This window comes from Oncorhynchus mykiss, chromosome 1 (genome assembly GCF_057628025.1).
Source record: "Oncorhynchus mykiss isolate SJ-2025 chromosome 1, ASM5762802v1, whole genome shotgun sequence".
In the NCBI taxonomy this organism is placed as follows: domain Eukaryota; kingdom Metazoa; phylum Chordata; class Actinopteri; order Salmoniformes; family Salmonidae; genus Oncorhynchus; species Oncorhynchus mykiss.
Genome location: NC_143022.1, coordinates 17,719,321 through 17,733,961, shown reverse-complemented (window position 1 = coordinate 17,733,961; position 14,641 = coordinate 17,719,321). Strand labels below are relative to the sequence as shown.

Here is a 14,641-nt window from a genome sequence, read left to right as displayed (position 1 = left end):
TGAGGCTAGGAAACAATGTCACCACCGATAAATCCACGATAATTGAGAATTTCAATAAGCATTTTTCTACGGCTGCTCATGCTTTCCACCTGGCTACACCTAGCCTGATCAACAGCCCTGCACCCCCCACAGCAACTTGCCCAAGCCTCCCCCATTTCTCCTTCACCCAAATCCAGATAGCTGATGTTCTGAAAGAGATGCAAAATCTGGACCCCTACAGATCAGCTGGGCTAGACAATCTGGACCCTCTCTTTCTAAAATTATCAGCTGAAATAATAGCAAACCCTATTACTAGCCTGTTCAACCTTTCTTTCATATTATCTGAGATCCCCACAGATTGGAAAGTTGCCGCGGTCATCCCCCTCTTCAAAGGGGGAAACACTCTAGACCCAAACTGCTACAGGCCTATATCGATCCTACCCTGCCTTTCTAAGGTCTTCGAAAGCCAAGTTAACAAACTGATCACCAACCATTTTGAATCCACCGTACCTTCTCCGCTATGCAATCTGGTTTCTGAGCTGGCCATGGGTGCACCTCAGCCACGCTCAAGGTCCTAAACGATATCATAACCGCCGTCGATAAGAGACATTACTGTGCAGCCGTATTCATCGACCTGGCCAAGGCTTTCGACTCTGTCAATCACCACATTCTTATCGGCAGACTCAACATTCTTGGTTTCTCTAATGACTGTCTCGCCTGGTTCACCTACTACTTCTCAGACAGAATGCAGTGTGTCAAATCAGAGGGCCTGTTGTCCGAACCTCTGGCAGTCTCTATGAGGGTGCCACAGGGTTAAATTCTCGGGCCGACTCTTCTCTGTATACATCAATGATGTTGCTCTTGCTGCTTGTGATTCTCTGATCCACTTCTACGCAGACGACACCATTCTGTATACTTCTGGCCCTTCTTTGGACACTGTGTTAACCAACCTCCAGACGAGCTTCAATGCCATACAACTCTCCTTCCGACTCTCTCCAACTCTCCTCCTAAATGCATGCTCTTCAACCGATCGCTGCCCCCACCTTTCCACCCATCACTACTCTGGACGGTTCTGACTTAGAATATTTTGACAACTACAAATACCTAGGTGTCTGGCTAGACTGTAAACTCTCCTTCCAGACTCACAGTAAGCATCTCCAATCCCCCAAAAAATCTAGAATCGGCTTCCTTTTTCTCAACAAAGCATCCTTCACTCATGCTGCCAAACATACCATTGTAAAAATGACTACCCTACCGATCCTTGACTTCGGCGATGTCATTTACAAAATAGCCTCCAACACTCTACTCAGCAAAGTGGATGCAGTCTATCACAGGTGTCACAGGCCGGCTCATAGCCTGTGGCAAGAATGAGGGGACACGAACAACATGTATAGGCCAATCAAAAAGGTTCTTTATTGTAAACCAAAACTATTAACTTTAAACAAAGAAAAGGGAATGAGGTGTGAAAGTATCATAATGTAAGGTGTATGTAAAGTGCAGGGATGCGTGAATCTGTGTGTGTGAATGACTAAGTGAAAACTACAAAGGAACAAACAAAACAGGATCATACCTGGAGGAGCAGAGAGAGAGAGAGAGACAAGAGTGATTAGTGAAGCAGTTTATATACCCTGAGCCCAGGTGACTCCAATCACTAACGACCCTCCTCTGCCTGCAGGAGGAACTGCCCCTGCACTGCAGAGGAGCCGTGACACAGGGCCATCCGTTCTGCCACCAAAGCCCCATATACTACCCACCACTGCGACCTGTATGCTCTCGTTGGCTGGCCCTCGCTTCATATTCGTCGCCAAAACCACTTGCTCCAGGTCATCTACAAGTCTCTGCTAGGTAAATCCCCGCCTTATCTCAGCTCACTGGTCACCATAGCAGCACCCACCCGTAGCACGCTCTCCAGCAGGTATATTTCACTGGTCACCCCCAAAGCCAATTCCTCCTTCGGCCGCCTTTCCTTCCAGTTCTCTGCTGCCAATGACTGGAACTAACTGCAAAAATCACTGAAGCTGGAGACTCCTATCTCCCTCACTAACTTTAAGCACCAGCTGTCCGAGCACCTCACAGATCACTGCACCTGTACATAGCCCATCTGTAAATAGCCCACCCGTAAATAGCCCATCCAACTACCTCACCCCCATACTGTTATTTATTTTATTTATTTTGCTCCTTTGCACTCCAGTATCTCTACTTGCACACTCATGTTCTGCTCATCTATCACTCCAGTGTTTAATTGCTATATTGTAATTATTTTGCCACTATGGCCTATTTATTGCCTTATCTGCCTAATCTTACCTCATTTGTAAACACTGTATGTAGACTTTTTCTATTGTATTGTTGACTGTATGTTTGTTTATTCCATGTGTAACTCTGTGTTGTTGTTTGTGTCACACTGCTTTGCTTTGTCTTGGCCAGGTCGCAGTTGTAAATGAGAACTATTTCTCAACTAGCCTAACTGCCTCTTAGGGATAGGCGGGATGCAAATGTCTCAACTGGCCAATTGCCAAGGAAAATGCAGAGCGCCAGATACAAATAAAATACTATAAAATTCTAACTTTCATTAAATCACGCATGTAAGATACTCAATTAAATCTACACTCGTTGTGAATCCAGCCAACAGTTCAGATTTAAAAGAATAAGATAAGCATAAGAAGCTATTATCTGATAGCCTGCACCATCTGCACCAGCAGTAAACAAAGGAGTTAGCATATTTCAACCCTGCAGGCGCTACACAAAACGCTGAAATAAAATATAAAACATGCATTACCTTTGACAAGCTTCTTTTGTTGGCACTCCAATATGTCCCATAAACATCACAATTGGTCCTTTTGTTCGATTAATTCCGTCCATATATATCCAAAATGTCCATTTATAAAGCGCGTTTGATCCAGAAAAAAAACAGCTTACAAAAAACGCAACGTCTCTACAAAATATTTCAAAAGTTGCTATAAACTTTGCCAAAATATTTCAAACTACTTTTGTAATACAACTTTAGGTATTTTTAAACGTTAATAATAAACGATCAAATTGTAGACGGGGCTATCTGTATTCAATACAGGAAAGAAAACAAACCAGCGCTGCTTTTCACGTCTTGCGCCACTCACAAAAGTGTCCCCAGTTCCTAGTTGGCCTACTTCTTCATTGCACAAAGGAATAACCTCAACCAAATTCCAAAGACTGGTGACATCCACTGGAAGCGGTAGGAACTGAAAACAGGTTCTTATGAAATATCCCTTGGCAAAGACAACTTAGGGAACAGAGAGGGGAAAGAAGAAAAAAAATCTGAAAAGTTAGTCCTCGGGGTTTTGCCTGCTACATAAGTTCTGTTATACTCACAGACATGATTCAAACAGTTTTAGAAACTTCGGAGTGTTTTCTATCCAAATCTATGAATAATATGCATATCTTACATTCTTGGCATGAGTAGCAGGAAGTTGAAATTGGTCACGCTATTTATCCAAATGTGAAATTCTGCCCCCTAGCCCCAATAATTAAATAAAGGTGAAATATATATTTTTTAATGATTTTATTAGGATCCCTGTTAGCTGTTGCAACGCTTGGAGACTACGTGGTCGTCCCACCTTCGCACCTGAACCCTTCCCTCCTCCTTTTCACTGTATTGTCCATCCGTATCAGCTTTATCAACCCGCGCTGTAAAATAAAGGAACACAGTTAGGTGAGGTGTCAGTGGGCGGGGCAGTAAATTGCAGAGGGATCTTCTCCGGCGCTCTCTGTAAATCAGGGGAGCCCGATCACGCCCCCTTCTATAGGATAGGCCAAATAATGGCTTCATTGCTAATCAGTGTATGGGGTAGGGGGAGAGACATGAGCAGGCCATGATCAACATTGACCCTGTAGAAACGGATACTTGAGGTGCATAAAAGCGTATACCTGTCTGGGGGTGTGCACATACACATACTTCAATATCATGATATTGATAATCAATATCAGACTATTTGTATTATGATGAGGATTAAATAGCAGGTGTAAGCAAGCAAACACATGGGCCCAGGGTTGCTTAGATTACTGTCAGAATCAATACTGATGCGCGCACACACACACACAGAGCGACGTGTCATTCAACCACTTCTGGACATGGCCTGTGCACCTTCTTTGACTGTATGTTTTCTCTCTCCTTAGGCCCTAAATGAGACCTATTTGGAGAAAGCAGACAAACTCTACTCCCTAATGACTGCCGTAACAGACAAGGTAAGTGGGCAGGTGGATGCAGAACGTATGCCATTAAACAATACAGTGCCCCATAGATGTTATTTCAAAATGTTATCTGTGCATTGGTCAACATATTTAGGAGTTCCCTATTAAGATTAGTGAGCAGGTCAACATCACCGCAGGGGGTCATGTGACTTGCGATTATAGAGTTCTAAGGGCGTTAAAGATGTAATATAACTGCTGTGTAAATGTTCCGTATGCGTACTCACTGTAGGTTAACATTCTCAAATCAAATTGTTTTGGTCACATACCCATATTTAGCAGATGTTATTGCAGGTGTAGCGAAATGCTTGTGTTCCTAGCTCCAACAGTGCAGTAGTATCTAACAATGAACAACAATACACAAATCTAAAAGAATGTAATTAAGAAATATATAAATATTAGGACAAGCAATGTCGGAGTGTCATTGACTAAATACAGTAGAATAGAAACTGCTTTTCTCATCTCATATGAGTAAACATTATTAAAGTGACTAGCGTTCAATTATTAAAGTGGCCAGTGATTCCATGTCTATGTATATAGGGCAGCATCGGGTGCTGTAGGGGTCCTGGAGGGCATGCAGTGTGCCATTGGTGATGCTTTGGGCAGACTGTACCACCCTCTGGAGAGCCCTGCAGTTGCAGGTGGTGCAGTTGCTATACCAGGCAGTGATACAGCCCGACAGAATGCTCTCAATTGTGCATCTGTTAAAGTTTCTGAGGGTCACCTTTCCACAGGCTCAGCAGAAGGCTCTTCATTTTGACCCTTGAACTCCTCACAGCATTGCTTGCACTTTACTCACCGACCTCTCCAAAGGCCACGAGAAGAAAATACAACTGCGATTAGTCTATCGGTTAGACAGGGTTGCCAGTTAGAATCCCAAGTCTGATGGGAAAAAAATCTCTCTGGAAGTGAGCTGGCAACCGTAGGGTTGCTGTTATCGAATTCTAGATGCCATTGTCTGCCGTTGTGCCCTTGAGCACAATGGCAGGACTGCTCCACCAGTGTGGCAGCCCTCTGCTCCTACCTGTATGTGTCTTTCAGAAGGGTTGGGATAAAAAATAAGTCACATTTCAGTTAGACCTTGTGTACAATTGACGAATAAAGTAATCTTAAACTTATACGGTGACCCGATGCCAGCGCATATATACTTACACCACTGTGCATCAACGTACTGACTACAAGAGAAGAGACCCCTTACCGGCTATTAGGGCCAGGACGATACCAGTATTGTGATACTTGTTATCGTGGCAAGGAAACAAAACACAAAGCGGATTTAGCTTCTTTGTGAAAACAGCCCTAATGTTGGAAACAAACATCATTATGTTGTCATCCAGAGTCACATTTATTTATTTTCCCAGCTATAGAACACAATATTTTACATAAAGCAGGTTTTTACAGGACCAATGACTTTGATCTGCTTTGTGTTTATATTTTTGCTGTGGGAAAAAAATATTGCAATACTGGTATTGTCACTGCCCTACCGGCTATCATGTCAGGACACAATATTGTAATATTGTCCTTTGCTATCTGGGGACTTGGTGTATCCATCCTTCTCATATCCTTTCTTAGGAAATCATCCTCTCCTTAGATATCTGGAGATCAACAACTAAGTGCAGGAGTAGCACTTTTGAGTGGCAGATTGTGACAGATTGTGCTTTTAAAGCCAGGGTCTGCTTTTCTGGGACTGTATCTTAGTACATCCTTGTCCTGGTGGCAACAGCAGCTCTCCCTGTCCAATCATGGGCACTATCCAGCTGCTCCCTTCTGGACCCCCTGCTCCACCTTGGGCTCTAGCATTCCTCTCTGACCCTCGCCAACACAGCCCTTCACGTCACGGGTCTGTGGCTGGTGATGGTGGATTGCTTGCCTGTTTCTCTTCTGGAATTGATTCTGACCCCATAAACCTCCATACCAGATCCCGCACTGGGAGGTACAATGCAGTTGTAAAGCTTTTAAAAAATAAAAATAAACATGGATGACCCAAAATGTATAGGATTCAAAACTCCCCCCTCACTATTATGGCCATGTCATTTTTGCCAATGTTTGGAGAGCATTCTGGCGCAAAATGTTTTCCATGCATCACACAAATGGGTTTTACACTTTGGCAGTGGATAGGGAGATTCACCCCTAAACAATGTAACGTACTTTGGAACCTATTGAAAGGCGCTATATTACTGCAACCCATCATTATTACTCTTATTGAGTCTATTGTTGAATTGGCACAGCACATCTGTCATGAGATGTCTCTTGCTCACTCTTGACCAGCGCCAGGATGCAGTGTGCGGTCATGCGTGTGTGTAATTGTGTGTGCCAGTTAGGAGTGTGTTGGTGTTTTTCGTGGAGGGATTTGTCAGCTAACTAGACGAGGTCACCACCAGAAGCACCTTATCCCTGGGCTCAGCAAGCCGCTTACGACTCCACTACTCGGCCTCCCCGAGTCCCAATTGCCCTTAAGTAGATTAGTCTCACTCCTTCCAAAAAGGGAGAGCAGCCCTCGCTCGCTCCCACAGGCAAGCCCAAAGCCCCCAGCCCGGCACGTCTTCACCAAATAAGGCATTCCAACAAATAAATACAATTAAGACAGGCAATAGAGTTCTCCTCTCCCCTCCGCTCTTTAATCTGGGAAGTTTATGTGCACCGCTGTCATCCAACGGCTGCCTGCACTGCGGAATCGGACACAATGGTAAATGTCAATATTTGCCTCGGTGAGATTAGGGAGGTTTTTCCAATGGGATTTCATATCCCTCAACCCAAGCCTTCCACTCACCGCCCTGGATTCGGACTCCCAACACCGGCAGTGGACTTTCCGTCGGGAGCGGGTTTATTCTTTGCCAGATTGTACTCCCACTGGAAATGAATTCCCCCACTCATTTGCACACAATCGAGCCTTTGACTCCAAACACAATACATTACCATAAATATTGGAGAGGTTTCATCCTTTTGTTGATTTGCAGACAGTTGGTCTATCAAAGAGTTGCTGTTTTAGAATTAAGAATCCACTGGGACTCCACTGAATCCACTGGGATACCTGAGGTGTTAGATTGAAATGTTCTGTGTCTACAAATATGTAGTTGCTTAACCTCCATATGGATCTTTCCCTCTTTACACTCTCCCTCTCTCCCTCCCCTCTTATTCTTCTTTCTCTCCGTCTTCTGTTAAACCCACAGTGTGTGTTTGTCAATGGTGAGAACACCAAGGTGCGCGTGTCAGAGCTGGAGGAGGAAGTGAGGGCGCTGAAGAAGGTCAACAAGGACCTGTATGACTTCTCCACACAGCTCCTCACCAAGCCCAGCTAGAAAAGAGCCTGGCCATGGTTCCCCGTCCCACCAGCAGGGACTCTACTGGGGAGATGACACTGCAAGCCCCCTTCACCACAGACCGGTAGGCTAGGGAAAGATGTTAGTATGTGTCATTCATATAGTTTATTTTGTAAGGGAGAGCGTACATTCAACAGGACCTGGGGTGCAAAAGTTGTATCATGGACCATATTGCCTTTGTCATGATCCCTGACCATATTTTGGATAAAGGATTTAATTTAAATTGACATGAAGAAAACATGTTCACCTTTTTTAGTGCTACACATGTTCAGTGTTAGCCACAGGATAATCAAAGTTGTGTAGTGCAGCCAGACTCAGCAGCATAATTGATCTTAGCCCTATATTGACTTAACAGAAGCTCCAGTCCCTTGACAACCTCAATTTACAGCCCTGTTCCTTTACACTCATCACCACTGCCTTTAAGCCCCAAAATTCCATCAGCCAAAAACGGGTATAACAGGATCCAGTTATTGCCCTCTGACTTTTTGTCCTCTGTCATCCGGCTAACCCAGTAAGAATCCCAAACTTAAGGTTAAGGTTAGGGCTCTACAGTGCGACCATTTTACTGCGCCTAAATATTTTGCTGTGCGACCTGGAATTTGTATTTTATGAGCACCAGTGTGCCCAGAAAAATGTAGGATTCTAGCTTTAATATCTGAAATGTTTTTCATTGTGCTCTTAAATTTCTTTGTGCGCCTACATTTTTCTACTACACCTAATAGATTGGATGGATTTGTGTGACAATTACCTGTTGTGCCCCCAGGTGTTTAGCATCGACGAGAATGTTCATTTCTGTCACAAAATGGGTACAGTTTGATCGCCATGGTTGGTAGGTACCCTTCACGCTATCTCTCAAGCAGAACTTTAAACCTCTCATTAAAATAGAAAGAAAATGGTGGTGTTAAATAGGGAACAGTGGAGTGTTTGATTTACCCTGTGGAACTAGCCAGAAGTCTGTGAGTTTTGTTTTTCAGCTTACACTACCTGTAGAAAACATGGATTTGGTTGTGTAGAGCTGCTGGGCAGTGTACAACTGCAGAATGGTTTTCTTTTCAGAATCCTTCAAAAAGAAACGCACAATTAACCGCTGTCAAAAAGGGAAGAGTTTGAGCTCTGAAATCGCCCTTCCTCTCATCACTGCTAATTCTCCACTGTGGGCACTACGTTAGAGGCAGCCACATAGAAACAGCTGTTGATTTTATCCTCTTTTTCTCAGTTGCCCAGCTTTGATGAGATCTAAAAAATGAAATAGAAAATCAAAAAGGGTCCTGTATTTGTGTGTGCCTCTTCGGTAGAGAGGGAACTGCCAAGAACAGCAGCCCTCCTGTGTAGAGAAAGCCATGGCTTTAGAACTTCACCAAGGAGAGAGATGACTTACACACACCCCAACGTTGACTCCAATTAACTCACTGTTGGGGGGTGGGGATCAGGTCAGCGAGATGGAGCTATTGAGGACCTTGATCACAGATTAATCGGAGAGTCCAAGGGTGAAGAGTGTTCAGTGGGGGGATTACGTGTTCCAGTAATGAAGACAACAATACCAACTGGATTTGTACTTTTTTGTTGTTGTTGTGTATTCTCCACAATAAATGTTTTTATATCTTTCTGAGAACATGGGAAATAAAAACATAAACTAAATCTGCGCATTGTTGCTTCTTGGCCCACTTTTTGCAATTGATCCGCTGTTAAAGATTAGAAAAGTAATTGATGCAATGCAATACTTGAAATAGTATTGAGATAGAATGAAAGCATTGGATATTCTTTATTTTCATCAACATGTAATATATTTACATTTTTGTCCACATGCATAGGAAAATCTTACATGAAATTGTCTTAACTTCTGAGGGCTGAGATCCCGTTAACGGGATCGATATGACAACAGCCAGTGAAAGTGCAGGGCGCCAAATTCAAAACATCAGAAATCCCATAATTAAAATTCCTCAAACATAGAAGTATTTCACACTATTATAAAGATACACTTCTTGTTAATCCCACCACAGTGTCCGATTTCAAATAGGCTTTACGGCAAAAGCACCACAAACGATTATGTTAGGTCAGAGCCAAGTCACAGAAAAACACAGCCATTTTTCCAGCCAAAGAGAGGAGTCACAAAAATCAGAAATAGAGATAAAATGAATCACTAACCTTTGATGATCTTCATCAGATGACACTCATAAGACTTCATGTTACACAATACATGTATGTTTTGTTCGATTAAGTTAATATTTATATAAAATCAATCTCAGTATACATTGGCGCGTTATGTTTAGTAGTTCCAAAAACAGCTGGTGATTTTGCAGAAATGCTATGTTTGATTTGTTCCATAAAGTTCATAATTTATGTCCAAATTCCTCCTTGTTGTTAGCGCGTTCAGCCCAGTAATCCATCTTCATGAGGCGCGGGCACTAGGTCCAGACGAAAAGTCCAAAAGTTCCGTTACAGTTCGTAGAAACATGTCAAACTATGTATAGAATCAATCTTTAGGATGTTTTTAACATAAATCTTCAATAATGTTCCAACCGGAGAATTCCTTTGTCTTCAGAAATGCAATGGAACGCGAGCTAACTCTCACGTGAACGAGCGTCATGAGCTTGTGGAATTCTGCCAGACCACTGACTCAAAGAGCCCATATGAGCCTATCCTTTACAGTAGAAGCCTCAAACAACGTTCTAAAGACTGTTGACATCTAGTGGAAGCCTTAGGAAGTGCAACATGACCAATATCCCACTGTATCTTCAATAGGGAATGAGTTGAAAAACGACCAACTTCAGATTTCCCACTTCCTGGTTGGATTTTTGCTCAGGTTTTTGCCTGCCATATGAGTTCTGTTATACTCAGACATCATTCAAACAGTTTTAGAAACTTCAGAGTGTTTTCTATCCAAATATACTAATAATAATATGCATATATTAGCAACTGGGACTGAGTAGCAGGCAGTTTACTCTGGGCACCTTATTCATCCAAGCTACTCAATACTTCCCCCAGCCATAAGAAGTTAATGAAGAAAGAACCACATTTCAAGAAAGCAACAAGTATTTTATCCTTCCTCTTGCAAATTAAGTTTCCCCCCCCCCCCCCCCCAATTCTATCAGCGAGCTTCAGAAGGTTAGGAGTACGTACATAACACTCAGTGGAACATGGACCCTTAACGCACCCGTGAAGAAAGCCAGTGAGACCGCTAAACGAATTACCTCAAGATTAGAGATGAGACTGTTTCTTATATATGTGCACGTCCTTTGCGGCTCAATTGGTAGGGCATGGTGCTTGTAATGCCAAGGGTTGTGTGGTTGATTCCTGCTGGGGCCACCCATATGTTAAAATGTATGCATGCATGACTAAGTCACTTTAGGTAAAAGTCTCAGCTAAATGGCCTATATTATTAATTAACAGATCAAACCACTTGAGGCAAGTCTGGACAATTGTTTAAAATGTGCAACATGTAGGGTGACTTCCCCCACTGAGTGTGGAGATGAGCATTGTGTGTGAGCTGCCGTTTATGTGTGACACTTCCATTTGAATCAAAGAGGGGCTTTGGGGATGTGAAATGAGGCTGATTGCTGTGACCTCCCAGCTGGATGCTGCTTGTGCTGGTGATAATCACAGTGGTTAGTGCTACACTGGAATTTGATGAGCTAGCTTCCTTTGCCTGGTACTTTTCTGATTTCATTGGAATGGCCCACTCTGCCACGACTATCTCCAATTATTTGTTTTTTTTCCCTTGGATTTTGACCGGTATCACTTTTCCCATAACTGTTAATTTGGGGAGATTCCAATTCTGCAGGCACACAACAATAAATAAGCCAGGCATAAGATCAAACCTTTTCATTAGTGCAGTGGTGTATGGAACCAGCTGTGTTCATGTTGCACATGGGACAGGAATTCCAATCTATCTGCTGTAACTGTCCCCACCTGCGAATGTCTAATTTCCCATCTTCTCCCTCTCGATTGTCTGCTTTGCTGTCTCCTCATTAATTCATTTTGTAGGAGGAATAATACTTTCTCCAGGTTTTTCCATTTTTGTCTTTTATTAGTAGAACTGTGAGTAATTTTACTTTTTTATTTTTTTATTAATCACATGCTGTTGCTACTGTTAGGGTTATCAAAGACTCCAGCCACCCTAGTCATATCTATGCATAGTCACTTTAATAACTGTACCTACATGTACATATTACCTTAAACGACTAGTGGAAAGCCATCCACTTGACAGGTGAGGCAGATAAATATGCTGATTAAACAGCATAATTATTACACAAGTGCAGCTTGTGCTGGGGACAATAAAAGGCCACGCTAAAATGTGCAGTTTGGTCACACAACACAATGTCGCAGATGTCTCAAGTTTTGAGGGAGCATACAATTGGCATGTTGACACCAGAGTTGTTGCCAGAGAATTTAATGTTAATTTCTTGAATGTTCATGTCTGCCTCTAACGTTGTTTTAGAGAATTTGCACATCCAACTGGCCTCACAACCGCAGAACACGTGTAGCCCAGGATCTCCACCTCCGGCTTCTTCACCTGCGGAATCGTCTGAGACCAGCCACCCAGACAGCTGGTGAAACATGGGATTTACACAACTGAAGAATTCCTAAACAAACTGTCAGTAACCGTCTCTGGAAAGCTTATCTGCATGCTTGTCGTCCTCACCAGAGTCTTGACCTGACTGCAGTTTGGCGTCGTAACCGACTTCAGTGGGCAAATGCTCACCTTCAATAGCCACTGGCACACTGGAGAAGTGCACTCTTCACGGATGAATCCCGGGTTTCAACTGTACCGGGCAGATGACAGACAGCGTGTATGGCGTCATGTGGGCGAGCAGTTTGCTGATGTCAATGTTGTAAACAGATTTCCCCGTGGTGGTGGGGTGATGGAATGGCCAAACATAAGCTACTGACAATGAACACAATTGCATTTTATCGATGTCAACTTGTGTACATTTTTATCGATGTCAACATGTTTCAGTTCCCGAAAATATCCAGCTACTTTGCACACAGCCATTGAAGAGGAGTAGGACAATATTCCACAGGCCACAACAACAGCCCATTAGTAAGCATTTTACTCTTGGTGTACACCTGTTTTTTTTAAGAAGCATGTGATAAATACAATTTGATTTAAATATGATGAGGAAATTTGTACTTGCGCATTCAGCTATTTTTCTTGGAAATAAATGACATATTCTTGAGAACTTATTTTTTACTTTTTGCTTTCCCCTCCATTCTCTTTCATGCTTGGCTGAGTTTAGCAAGCACCTCAGCCACAAGCGACCCCACTGGCGGACTTACCATTAGGCAGAAGAGGCAATTGCCTTAGTCCTCACATCATCAACGGCCCTCATGAGCTGGGCATATAAAAAAACATTTATATTTTTTTATGTGAAATAATTTCTCTACTTTAGGCCCCCCATGTTTCACTCAACAAAAACATCCCAATCAAAACCCTCTTTTAAAGAAGAGTTTGAGATTTTGGCTATGATGCCCTTTATCTACTTTCCCAGAGTCAGATGAATTAGTGGATACCATTGTTATGCCTCTGTGTCCAGTAATTAAGGAAGTTAGAGGTAGTTTTGAGAGCCAATGCTAATCAGCGTTAGCGCAATGACTAGAAATCTATGGGTAGCAGATACACATTGACTTCCTGTCAAGCAATTGCGCTTCAAACAGCACACAGACATAAAAATGAAGTAGATACAGTGAATTCGGAAAGTATTCAGACCCCTTCACTTTTTCCACATTTTGTTACTTTACAGCCTTATTCTAAAATTGATTAAATTGTTTGTTTTTCTCATCAATCTACACAAAATACACTATAATGACAAAGCAAAAACTGGTTTTTAGGAATGTTTGCAAATGTATTAAAAATAGAACATTTTATAAATTCAAACCCTTTAGTACTTTGTTGAAGTACCTTTGGCAGAGATTACAGCCTTGAGTCTTTTTGGGTATGACACTACAATCTTGGCAGACCTGTATTTGGGAGTTTCTTCCATTCTTCTCTGCAGATCCTCTCAAGCTCTGTCAGGTTGGATGGGGAGTGTCGCTACACAGCTATTTTCTCCAGAGATCAGGTTCAAGTCTGTGCTCTGGCTGGGCCACTCAAGAACAATCAGAGATATGTCCCAAAGTCACTCCTGTGTTGTCTTGGCTGTGTGCTTAGGGTCATTGTCCTGTTTTAAGATGACCCTTCGACCCAATCTGAGGTCCTGAGTGCTCTGGAGGAGGTTTTCATCGAACATTGCCTGGTCACTTTTACCCCTACCAACATGTACATATTACCTCAACTACCTCACATTGACTCGGTTCCGGTACTCCTTGTATATTGTTATTTATTGTTTTACTATTTTTATTTGCAAATGTTCTTACTTTTTAACTCTGCATTGTTGGAATTGGCTTGTAAGTAAGCATTTCACGGTAAACTCTACACCTGTTGTATTTGGCGCATGTGACAAATAAAATATGATATGATAGGAAATGCTTTCTTGATTGTTGTTTATATCCATCACAGAAAAAGGGGGTATTGAGAAGATTACCTAATCTGTGGGTTTTCTCTAATCAATTCCAACATTGGAGTAAGGACAATAAAACAATGTTCATTACAATTCCGTTCTGTGCAAATTACCATTTGTGAGAAAATCAATAAGGAATTATTATTTCTCATCCTCAGGAGAGGTGAGAGGTGGGCGGATTGTAAAGCTAGCTCGGGTCGATGGTCGTTGGCTGTAATAGACGCATTCAATGTCACCTGAACTAACAGAGAAGGAGTGAACTTCATTATCTTGTATCGAGGTGTATGTGCACACAATTTTAACACACCAAGCCATCATGGTAAAAAATTGATTGCGGAGCGCACAACCAATTCTTACAAACGGTTATGTAAAGGAATCAACATTTGTATGCCATGTGAATGTCTAATGGATGTCTTGGCATTTAAATAACGAAAGTCCCTATATGGTAATGCTTCTGTGCATTACTTATGCAGAACATAACAAAATTACCATTCTTGCCACTTAACTAAAGCAGAAGAGAGAGAAAGAGAGAGACTGCTGAGGGGCTCCAATATAGGGATCTGCCACTCTTCTTTAAAGCTAGAATGCTTAATTGAAACAATAGCAAACAGTCACCCTGCCTGTGTT

At 42.4% G+C, this 14,641-nt stretch overlaps 1 protein-coding gene and 1 pseudogene across 2 annotated transcripts in view; both read left to right on the top strand.

Moving 5' to 3' along the window:
- The window catches only part of LOC118941184 (WD repeat-containing protein 18-like), a 39,291-nt pseudogene extending 30,136 nt beyond the window's left edge, over positions 1-9,155 (top strand). Inside the window, exons 3-5 of the transcript XR_016484749.1 lie at positions 1,655-1,824; positions 4,129-4,197; positions 7,368-9,155. The product of XR_016484749.1 is annotated as a WD repeat-containing protein 18-like (transcript). The remainder of the gene's footprint in view (positions 1-1,654; positions 1,825-4,128; positions 4,198-7,367) is intronic.
- The window catches only part of LOC110491485 (uncharacterized), a 446,987-nt gene that overhangs the window by 204,564 nt on the left and 227,782 nt on the right, over positions 1-14,641 (top strand). The gene's annotated exons all lie outside the window — the stretch shown is intronic.